Source organism: Egretta garzetta, unplaced genomic scaffold (genome assembly GCF_000687185.1).
Source record: "Egretta garzetta isolate BGI_Z169 unplaced genomic scaffold, ASM68718v1 scaffold64, whole genome shotgun sequence".
In the NCBI taxonomy this organism is placed as follows: domain Eukaryota; kingdom Metazoa; phylum Chordata; class Aves; order Pelecaniformes; family Ardeidae; genus Egretta; species Egretta garzetta.
In genome coordinates this window covers 3,692,884-3,702,173 of record NW_009259596.1, presented here as the reverse complement: position 1 = coordinate 3,702,173, position 9,290 = coordinate 3,692,884, and the positions used below count along the sequence as shown (strand labels likewise).

Below are 9,290 nucleotides of genomic sequence, written 5' to 3'. Positions count from 1 at the left end.
TGCAAACTGAAACACGAGAGGTTTCAGTTGAATATGAGGAAGAACTTCTTCACTCTGAGGGTGGCAGAGCACTGGAACAGGCTGCCCAGGGAGGTTGTGGAGTCTCCTTCTCTGGAGATATTCAAAGCCCGCCTGGATGAAGTCCTGTGTAGCATGCTCTAGGTGAGCCTGCTTTAGCAGGGGGGTTGGACTAGATGATCTCCTGAGGTCCCTTCCAACCCTTACGATTCTGTGATTCTGTGATTCTGTGATTCTGTAACTTAAGAAGTTGTTGGATCCAAGGCACTTGTTTCTGTCAGAAGGTGGCTCCATGCCTGGAGACTTACAGTCATAAGAAAAGCAAAATTAAGTTAAGCTATTTCCTTTTTAGCCACACTATATTTACGGGGTTTACTTGAGGTATGGTAGCCATTTGGGTAGCTCTGCAAATGTTAAATACCAAGTGTTGCTTTGCTAAGGCCTGATCAGAAGGGCAAACGTGAATTGAGGACTAGATCCATGTTGTAGAATTGAGGACTAGATTAACGGGTGAGCTCTGTCTAGCGTGTGGAATTGTGGGGATGCAAATGGGCCAGCACATTGCTCAGCAGTGGGTGTTTCTGCTCCCAGCCAGGTGCAATGGTCCCACTAAAGGGAGTTTATTCAGTGACTTTAATCAAATCACAAAAACACCCCAGGTTTCAAACATCTCTGGTTTTCCATGTGAGAGGTTCCTGAAGAAGAGTAACAAAGACAGTGTAGTAATTATTTACAAATGATTGTCCTGTTGAAACTACTTTGCTGTAATTATCTGTGTGTTACCCACAGTAACACTTATGACAGCTCCCCATTTTCAGCCACATCTGTTAAACCCCTTTACCATATCTACCATTTAATATCTATAACTACTTGTCAAGGACTCATTTACTTAATTATTCTGCCCAAATAGAAAAAACCTGCCAACAGAAACTGTGTGTGGCAGATTGTGTGGCAGCGTTATCTCCCTCCACTAACCTGGTATCTGTCTGTTGAAAGGCATGAAAGGAAAAAAAAATGGTTAAAGAAGTTTAAAGAGTAATACTAAATAGTAATTTTGGGAAAACACTAGAGTTAGACCCTTATCATAACTACTATGGGATACATTCCAGATCTTTACAATTGCTACAGTTTTCTGGAAAGTTAGTGTTTATTAAGTGAGCTGAAAAACCGATACACACATTTTGCACAAATGTTAGTACTGAGATAGGAGTTACATAATAGTAGCTAAAAGCTACCTTAGAATTTGCTTCAATTTTAATTCCATTCCAATCTGCCTTTTTCTATCCCTCCCTAGACTGCTAAATTTTTCATTACGCCTGTAGTTTTTCAGTCCCATTATTTCTGCCTGATGTGGGTGTACTCCAGGGAGTTCTCTGAATTATTATTAGATTGGCTGCTACTCAGACTACTGAAACCACACCATGCTAACCACATTGACCACAAAGTTAACAGGAAAGGATTTATATAAGGACACCCCTTGTTAATGCTCATTAAGAATGGATGTATTAGGATGTTCTTTGCCTCTCTTTTTTCATCTCTTTTTTTCACCTCCATGAGCTCATGCGCTGGACACAACTGGTTGTCTGAATTCATGGGAGAGCTCTGCCTAGTGTGTGGAGTTGTGGGGATGCGAACAGGCTGGCACACTGCTCTGCAGCGGGTGTTTCTGCTCCCAGCCTGATGCCATGGCCCTGCTCTCGTCCCACCACCCCCTGCTCACACAGCCCAAGGTGCAGGCAGGCACCCAGGGCTCCGTCCCCCCATGCATGGTACAACTGGATTGATTCGGCAAGGAGATGTTTCTTTCTCTACTTTTCACTCCGCTTTCTCAACTTACTCATCTTTACCTAAACCCTGGAAGATTTCTAAAGGGATGACTGGGCTTTATTTCTTAAAGTTTGTCAGGGCTTGAGATGCTGGGTGCAAATCTCCATTGGTGTCTGTAGGCACTGGTACAGTAACAATGAAGAAGGAAGGCGTAAATAGGCGTGTACAGTTTGTTTCCATCCGTTTCTATATTCACTAAACTTAGCACATGTTGAAGGTAGTTTATACCACATGATGATCTGCTGTGGCAAAGCTGTTGCCTCCTCTCACTCAACAAAATGTACTAAAACCAAGTAATTTTTGTGAATGATTGTCAATACTCCAAATCATATTGCAAATTAGGGAGTGCCTTTGATTGCCAATGAGTCAGAGGGAACACAGTGGATGTTTTCATTGGTTTCAGTGAAAACACTTATATTTACTGAAGGCAAAGCACTATTAAGATGGCAGAGCACTTTTTACCCTGCTCTTCTATAAAGGAGATGGTTTTAAAAGAAATACTTTTCCCACTGTATCTTTCATTCCCCTGCAGTTTTGCAGTTTCCTCTTAATGAAGACACATACAACTATGATTTTTAATGAATCTCTGTCAGCTAAATATCCTTATAGATAATTCTACTCCTGTTTTTACAGATACTTCTATAATGTGGTAACGTTGTAGCTGTGACTGTGTTTATGATTTTGTTCATCTATACAGCTGGTATTGTGCTTCAGAAAATGTATGGCTTTTATTCATTTATTTATTTTCTATGCCAGAAAAATAAATCGTGAAAGTACCAGGTTTGCAGTACAGGTCAACCTTTGGAACAATTAATGTAACTAAGATTAGAACACGTCTTGCATCTTAATAATTGAATCAAAGGGTTTCCTTTATTCTTTCTTCCCCCCCCCCCCCCCCCCCCCCCTTCCTTTTTGTTTTCCTTTTCCTTAGGATGCTCTTTGATATTTTCTCTGTTGGGTTTTGGCACTGGATCTCTGTTGTGGGGGTTATGGCTCCTCATCCAGTGGCCAGCCCTGGTCCTGTCCTTGACCCCAACCCTCAGGATGCAGGATTCCTCTGCTGGGATGTCTGGCTCCTCACAGTTTTTGCTGAGTTTGCAGGGTCCTTGTGGTCAGGCTTCAGCCTTGTTCCTTTCCTGGTGCAGTGCTGGCTTTCCCTTTGAGCAGAAAGGGCTCTCTTGCTAGATAAATACTCTGCATCGTGCTTCCTAAGGGGATCTTTGTCAGTAGGCTTCGCCAGCTGCAGAGGCCTTCTAGCTGCATTGCTGATTTCTCCCTGTAGTCCTCAGTAACATTCATGCTCTCCTTCAGGAAGACTGACCTTTCAGATTTCCTCTGAAGCAGCTATAGCTTCCAGATATAGGAACTTCATGATTACTGATCAGTACTACTCTTGCAATTCTTACAGAACAAACTCATGTGTGACAGTACTTAGAGATACAGTACAGAAGTTAAATTAAAAAAGAATAATGATCTTAAAATTTTGAATTTGTGTGTGATTCTTGAATTTGAGTAAGTTGTCTTAATCTTTGATAGATGCAAGGAAACTCTGAAAGCAGATATTTAGAAACATCAAACTTTAATCTCAAAACCCCTGTCTATTATACAGTTATCACTTTACATGATTCTGGCAACGTACGTTTACACCCCTTTTAAAGTCCTTTTACTCTCTAAGCTTGCCTGACTTTAAATGATCTTAATGTACTGAAAATAACCAGACCCTAATAATTTTTAGTATCACTTTGAAGGAAAAAAATAATTGCCTTAGAACTTCTGATCATTGACTACACATTAACTGTCAGGGTTTTCTTTTGTTTGTTTTCCTAATTTTCTTTTCTTTATCAGTAGAAGATAACTTATTTTTCAGGAAACTGATAGTTAAATTCCTTTCTTCCAAAAAATCTTCTGGTTTTCATAATGAATAAAAATCCAGGAAAAGGTAGCTGTTTCTGCAAAAGTTATGTTTTATTCATATTGCAAAAGTATTTTGCATACCAGGTCACACGTAAAAGTTCCCTACAAATGTGTGGGTTTAGCAAATTTGAGCTCTCAACCATGTAATCTCTGTAGGAGGAAAGTTGTTAAAAACAAGCTTGCTTTTCCTGGCACTTATGATTTGAAATCAGCTTCCTTTTATGATTAATAAAGAATTCCCTCTTAGAAACTGTGTTCTGTATTGCATGTGTTGTTACAAGGGCTAGATCGAGATGTTGACTGATGGTGTTTTTCAGTGGCAGTAAATGGAAACAGTCCCAGTCTTAAAGTTTTAATAACAAGTTTCTCAGTTTCCTTTCCTTAGGAACCCATTCAGTTTGTTCTGGATCATTTCTGAGGGACCTTTTTTTCCCTCCTTAAAAATGTTCTATCTTGAAACATAAATGCCAGTTAGAAAAAGAAAATTTGAAATGTTTAAGAATTTTAAAATCTAGCATTTTGACTTCTAAAAATAAAATCCTTTTTAATATAACTTAAAGCATTTTCAGATTTCGTTTCAAGCTTATACATTGTTTTGGTCTACCAAAATCTGTTTGAAGATCCTTATCTGAAAAAATATGTAGATCCAAATCCATATATTTCCAAGGTAGTAATTTTGATTGATGGGGCTTCAGGCAGACACAGTTATTGGTGCTTTCAGAATCAGGCATTTAGCTGATGCAGTTACAAAAAAACCCCTACAACCAAACCCAAAGCATATCAAAACACAGTATGTTTCAAGTGAAAATAGTGAAATTTTAAACACAGAATTAACTTGTGTTTGTTTTGGTTTTTTCTTTACCAGAGCACAAGAGTTCTGTTGAAAGGCAAGAGAAATTTTACAATAACCAATTTTAACATTCTCTTAGAAATAATAGGATGCATAAGGTTTCAGATTTATGGATTGTATGCACTGAAGATATAAATGACTCGGGGACATCCATTTTTCCATAATGGTCTTGATTTATGACTAAGAATACCATAAATTAAAATTACACTGATGTGATGAGCTATCTGAGAGACAGCCATAATCATCATCAGCCTTAAGCACAGTATTTGGTGAACTAGTAAAAATTGGGAACCCCACATTGACAATGAGCTTCCCTTCAGGCAGCCATATCGCAAAAAGATTTGAATCAGTACTTAATTTCTCTTCTTTTCTAGGACTCATGTAAATTATGTATCTAATCCTGAAGGAAACTATCAACCTTGACATTAGTCAGTTCTTTTTGGAAGTAACAGATTCAAAATGCATTAGTTCCCTTTCTTGTGACATGGTAAAAGAAAATGATTCAAGAAGCTTCTGATGTTTTCTCTAACTGCAGCAAATAAGTTTCAAGCTTTGCTGTAGGCCACTATATTTCATTAAAGAAGACATAAAGCCTCTTTTTTCCTGTGGTAGCTATTATATAATTGGTAGATGTTTTCAAATTGCTGAACCTAAGCCCCGTGTTTAACAAAAGAACACACTACAGTGAAATACACAACAGGAGCACTTAGTGCCGTATATGATTATATCTATAAACAACACATGACAATCATACTGCCTGCAGGGTGTTCTTATGTCCATATGTCATAGGGCAGTAGAGTTCAAATTTATACTCCATCCATGCGATCTGCCTGAAAATTGTTGATGCTGGTTTAAAAATAAATCTCAGTGAGACAAATGAAAATGTTTTAGGTTCTTCTATTCTTCTCAAAATTATACTGCTGTCTTCCTCTATTCTACACAGGGCTGAAAGTAGAAAGAGACCATTAGGGTTTTAGAAGACTACTTAGGTTTTGCAAAGCTAGTTCTGATCCTAGCGCTGGTCAAAGTATGACTCAGGATTTATTCTTCTTTACTGTCAGAGTCTGAGGTCAATATGAGACATATAGTCACTAAGGACCAATGTTAGACTGAAGAGATATCTCAACAGTAGGCTACAATGGATGCAAATTGTAGACAAGCCAACAAAATACATGAAAAGTGGAATAAAATTGGGATTTTATGATTTTGAGAGTTTACGGATTGTATTATTCATAAAAAAATTACTTTGGGATTGGGGGCAATAAATTGAATACACATGTTGAAAAAACATTTAGTGATTTTGAGATGTGCCTGTAGTAGAACAGATGCTAGTTCAGACATGACTGAAAATCAAAACAGAACTTGGATTCAAGAGCCAGTGACCTTAGAAAATCCAAGAAGAATGACAACTTGTCTTCCTCCTGAAACTTTTTACTTTGTTGGTCCTAATAGCCTCTTTTCTTATTTTCTTTTTTTTTTCCCCTCAATGAAACAGACATCTTGACTGATTCTCTAGAGAAAAAAATGAAAATTGAAAAAAAGAGAGCTGTTAAGAAAATATCCTGAACCTGGCTAACCATTTGTTCTTCATTGGAATGATACCAGATTGCCAATGAAAGAGCCTCTGCTTGAGAGTTAGAATGAATAGGGAATTTTTCCCACCTTGTCAGGGTGAGTGAAAGTCAGGTTTCTCAAATGAAGCATGGGGTTGCAGTTGCATGCTTGGCTGTGTATTTGTCACAGGATTCTTGAGTGGATGGTAGAAATTTTATAGTTTTTTGTGATCATCCTTTATAAGAAGTGTTATGATTAGAATGACCTGTTCTTTAAATAGCCATAGCCAACAGGACCACCGAGTATTCTTGCTTTTTCAAAAATCCAGAAAGGAGGCCTTGCCGTGCATGACAAATAAAATAAATCACTTGTGTTTTAAAATATTGTTTTCGCTTTCACGATAAAAACAAGTGTGCAGTGATAGAACAATGAAAAATCAGGAGATTTATATGTATTCCAGAGAGTTCTGCATTCATATATGGGACTTCAGAGCAGGGTTAGCTGCTCCCCTGGTACCAGCTAATGTTGTGACTTTTAGCATGGACAAACAGCTACTGGGCATAGCAGGTAGTTTGGATTATGCATGGCTGGCAGCAAGCCTGCAGTGAATTGCCTGATGAGGTACCAGTGTGGAACACGGAGTATCAGCACATTTCTTCCCCAGCCTCTTCCGTCTTTCTCCTCTCCCCCAGAGAAATTTATATACGTATTATAATTTGGCAGTTGAGCTGCCCTTTAAACCTAGAAGCAAAATGTTCATGCTTAAAAGCAAAAATGGTAGATTAAATGACTTTAATTATTGTTCATTTGTGTTACATAATGGAAGTCTACTACTAAATTAAAAATCATTAAATGGAAAATGAAAGACATTCAGTGGTTATGATATGATGAAAGAGAATAACCAGCAGTTAGCACAATATTACTATATGATTATTTTTTCTGTTTGCTTTGCTGCAATTTCTCTTAACCTTGAAGTAATAGTAATTTCATTTCTTCAGGATAGTCATCTAATATTTATCCAGAACTCTTCATCCTGATAAATCTCCAAACAATTTTTTTAAAAAAAAAAATTATTTAAGGACAAGGAGTGAATTATTTTCCACATTTCCAAAATCACTGGTTTTAGTGGTGTTATTGTGATAGTACAGCTTGAGGCAGGGAATGAAGGATGCGTAGCTAGTCTCATTTTAACTTCTGCTCATAGTAAACATATTTAGTATTGAGCGGAAGAATAGGATGTGCTGGGAATGACTGGATCAAATAGGGAGGACTGCAGTAATGTTTCCAGTAACATCATGAACTGAAGCAAAACCTCCTTTATGGAAAGCATAGGCATAAAGCGAGGCAATGGCTTTGGAATGGTTAACTAAGATTTGCGTTGCCAGAGGCCACTGAAGCAAGGAACTCCTGGACTTGTGATGTAATCCATCTGTTCCTTTCCCCAGTGCTATGACCTCGTTAGCAGAACTGTGACTTCACTTGGAAAAGTGGAGTAGCTGGAGAGAGTCCAGCTGCAAGCAATGATAATGATCAGCCATCTAAAAGTATGCCTGTTTTTTTGTTTGGTCTGGAGAAGACTGAACTGAGGGGAGTTCTGTTAATCTCTTTCAATACAGAAATGTTTATTCAGGAAAAGAACAAACTGTTAGTCATAGTTAATTTGGCTATTAGGAGAAGTAGTGGATTTGAATTACAGTAAGAGAGATTTAATGCAGACATGATGGAAGATTCTAATGATGAGGATAATTAAGCACTGAGCTGTATTGCCTGGGAGGCTGGGCAATCTCCAGCGTTATGGGCTGGTTTGAGCAGGTGAGCAGTACAGACTGATTTTGCATAGTTGGTTCAGAGGTGGGGCCAGAGGAGTACTCCTGGGATATCCTTCAGCCATCATGTCTTAAGTTTTCTGGCTTTTGTTTGATTTGCTAGTGATCCCCCCAAAGGTAGAGTTCCTGTATGCCTTGAGCAAATGCTGGGAGAGACACAAGCAACTGGACTCCTACACTAAGTGTCTTGAGTGAATGGAAGACTGTGTATGTCTTTAGCAAGATCTCTAGAAGAATGCCATTATGGACTTATTAGTTACTTGGTTACTTATTTAGGATCTTATTTTGTTTTGGATTGTGCATCACATTAGTAGGTAGGGACAGCTTTTCTATGAATCCTTGGAGAGCTTTCCATTCACATATAAGACTCCAGATTGGACTTCTTTTTTTATGTGAGAGCTCCCTTATACTTCCCAAACTGATTTGCGTTCCTTTATGTCTATGTGGAAAATAGTTCAATATTGTGACAGTGGTGATTTCCTTTACTTAGGCCTTCTTCTCCTTCCATTTCTCAGAGAAGCATTTTCCCTGTAACCAAAAGCATTACAGCAGCTCTACCCATAACAATATTTGAAATGCATCATTAATTAGCCAAGAAGTAGGAAAGTATCATCATCAGCATTTTTTATTTACTTTGTTCTTATAAATACAAAAAATTGTTTTCTTAAATAGGTATTCTGTAAAATGGCTAAAGAATTTAGCTATCATGAGAATACATTGGAATTTTTCTATTTATTTGGCCTAGTTATGATCTTAGTTTTTTATTTGTGCTCAAAATGTTTAGCACCTGAAATCTGCCCTAGCCCTATGGAAGACAGATAAAGGGATCTCAAGAGACTATCAAGCCCTTGCATAAAGTTAGCATCCTCTATACTTACGTTACTCGAAGGATGAAGACTTTACAGCCTCTGAAGGCATTCTCTTCCATTTTTAACTACCCTTATCACTCTAACGTGTCTTATAAATACCTGACTTTACTCTTCATTGCTCTAATTTAAGCCTGTTACTTCTTGTCTTAGTATACATCGAGCACTTTCTCATCCCTGTCATGTATTCAAAGACTGTTGTTTTACCCCCTAGGCTCTGTTATGTCTTCAAGCTGTACAACCTGAATTCGTTCAATTTAGTCACACAGATCATGTTTCCTAGGCATACTTCTGATCTTTCTTTGCTGATTTCCTCTGGACTCCCCATCTGATTCTCCTTCAAACTAAAACACAATGATCCAGCCTTCACAAAGTGCTCTGGCTGAAGTCTCAGTAGTGCAGAGCAGAGGAAAAACATAATTTCATGTATTCATG

At 38.1% G+C, this 9,290-nt stretch overlaps 1 protein-coding gene across 1 annotated transcript in view; it reads left to right on the top strand.

Moving 5' to 3' along the window:
- Positions 1-9,290, top strand: part of GRM8 (glutamate metabotropic receptor 8) — a 346,306-nt gene that overhangs the window by 272,685 nt on the left and 64,331 nt on the right. The window lies entirely within an intron of this gene.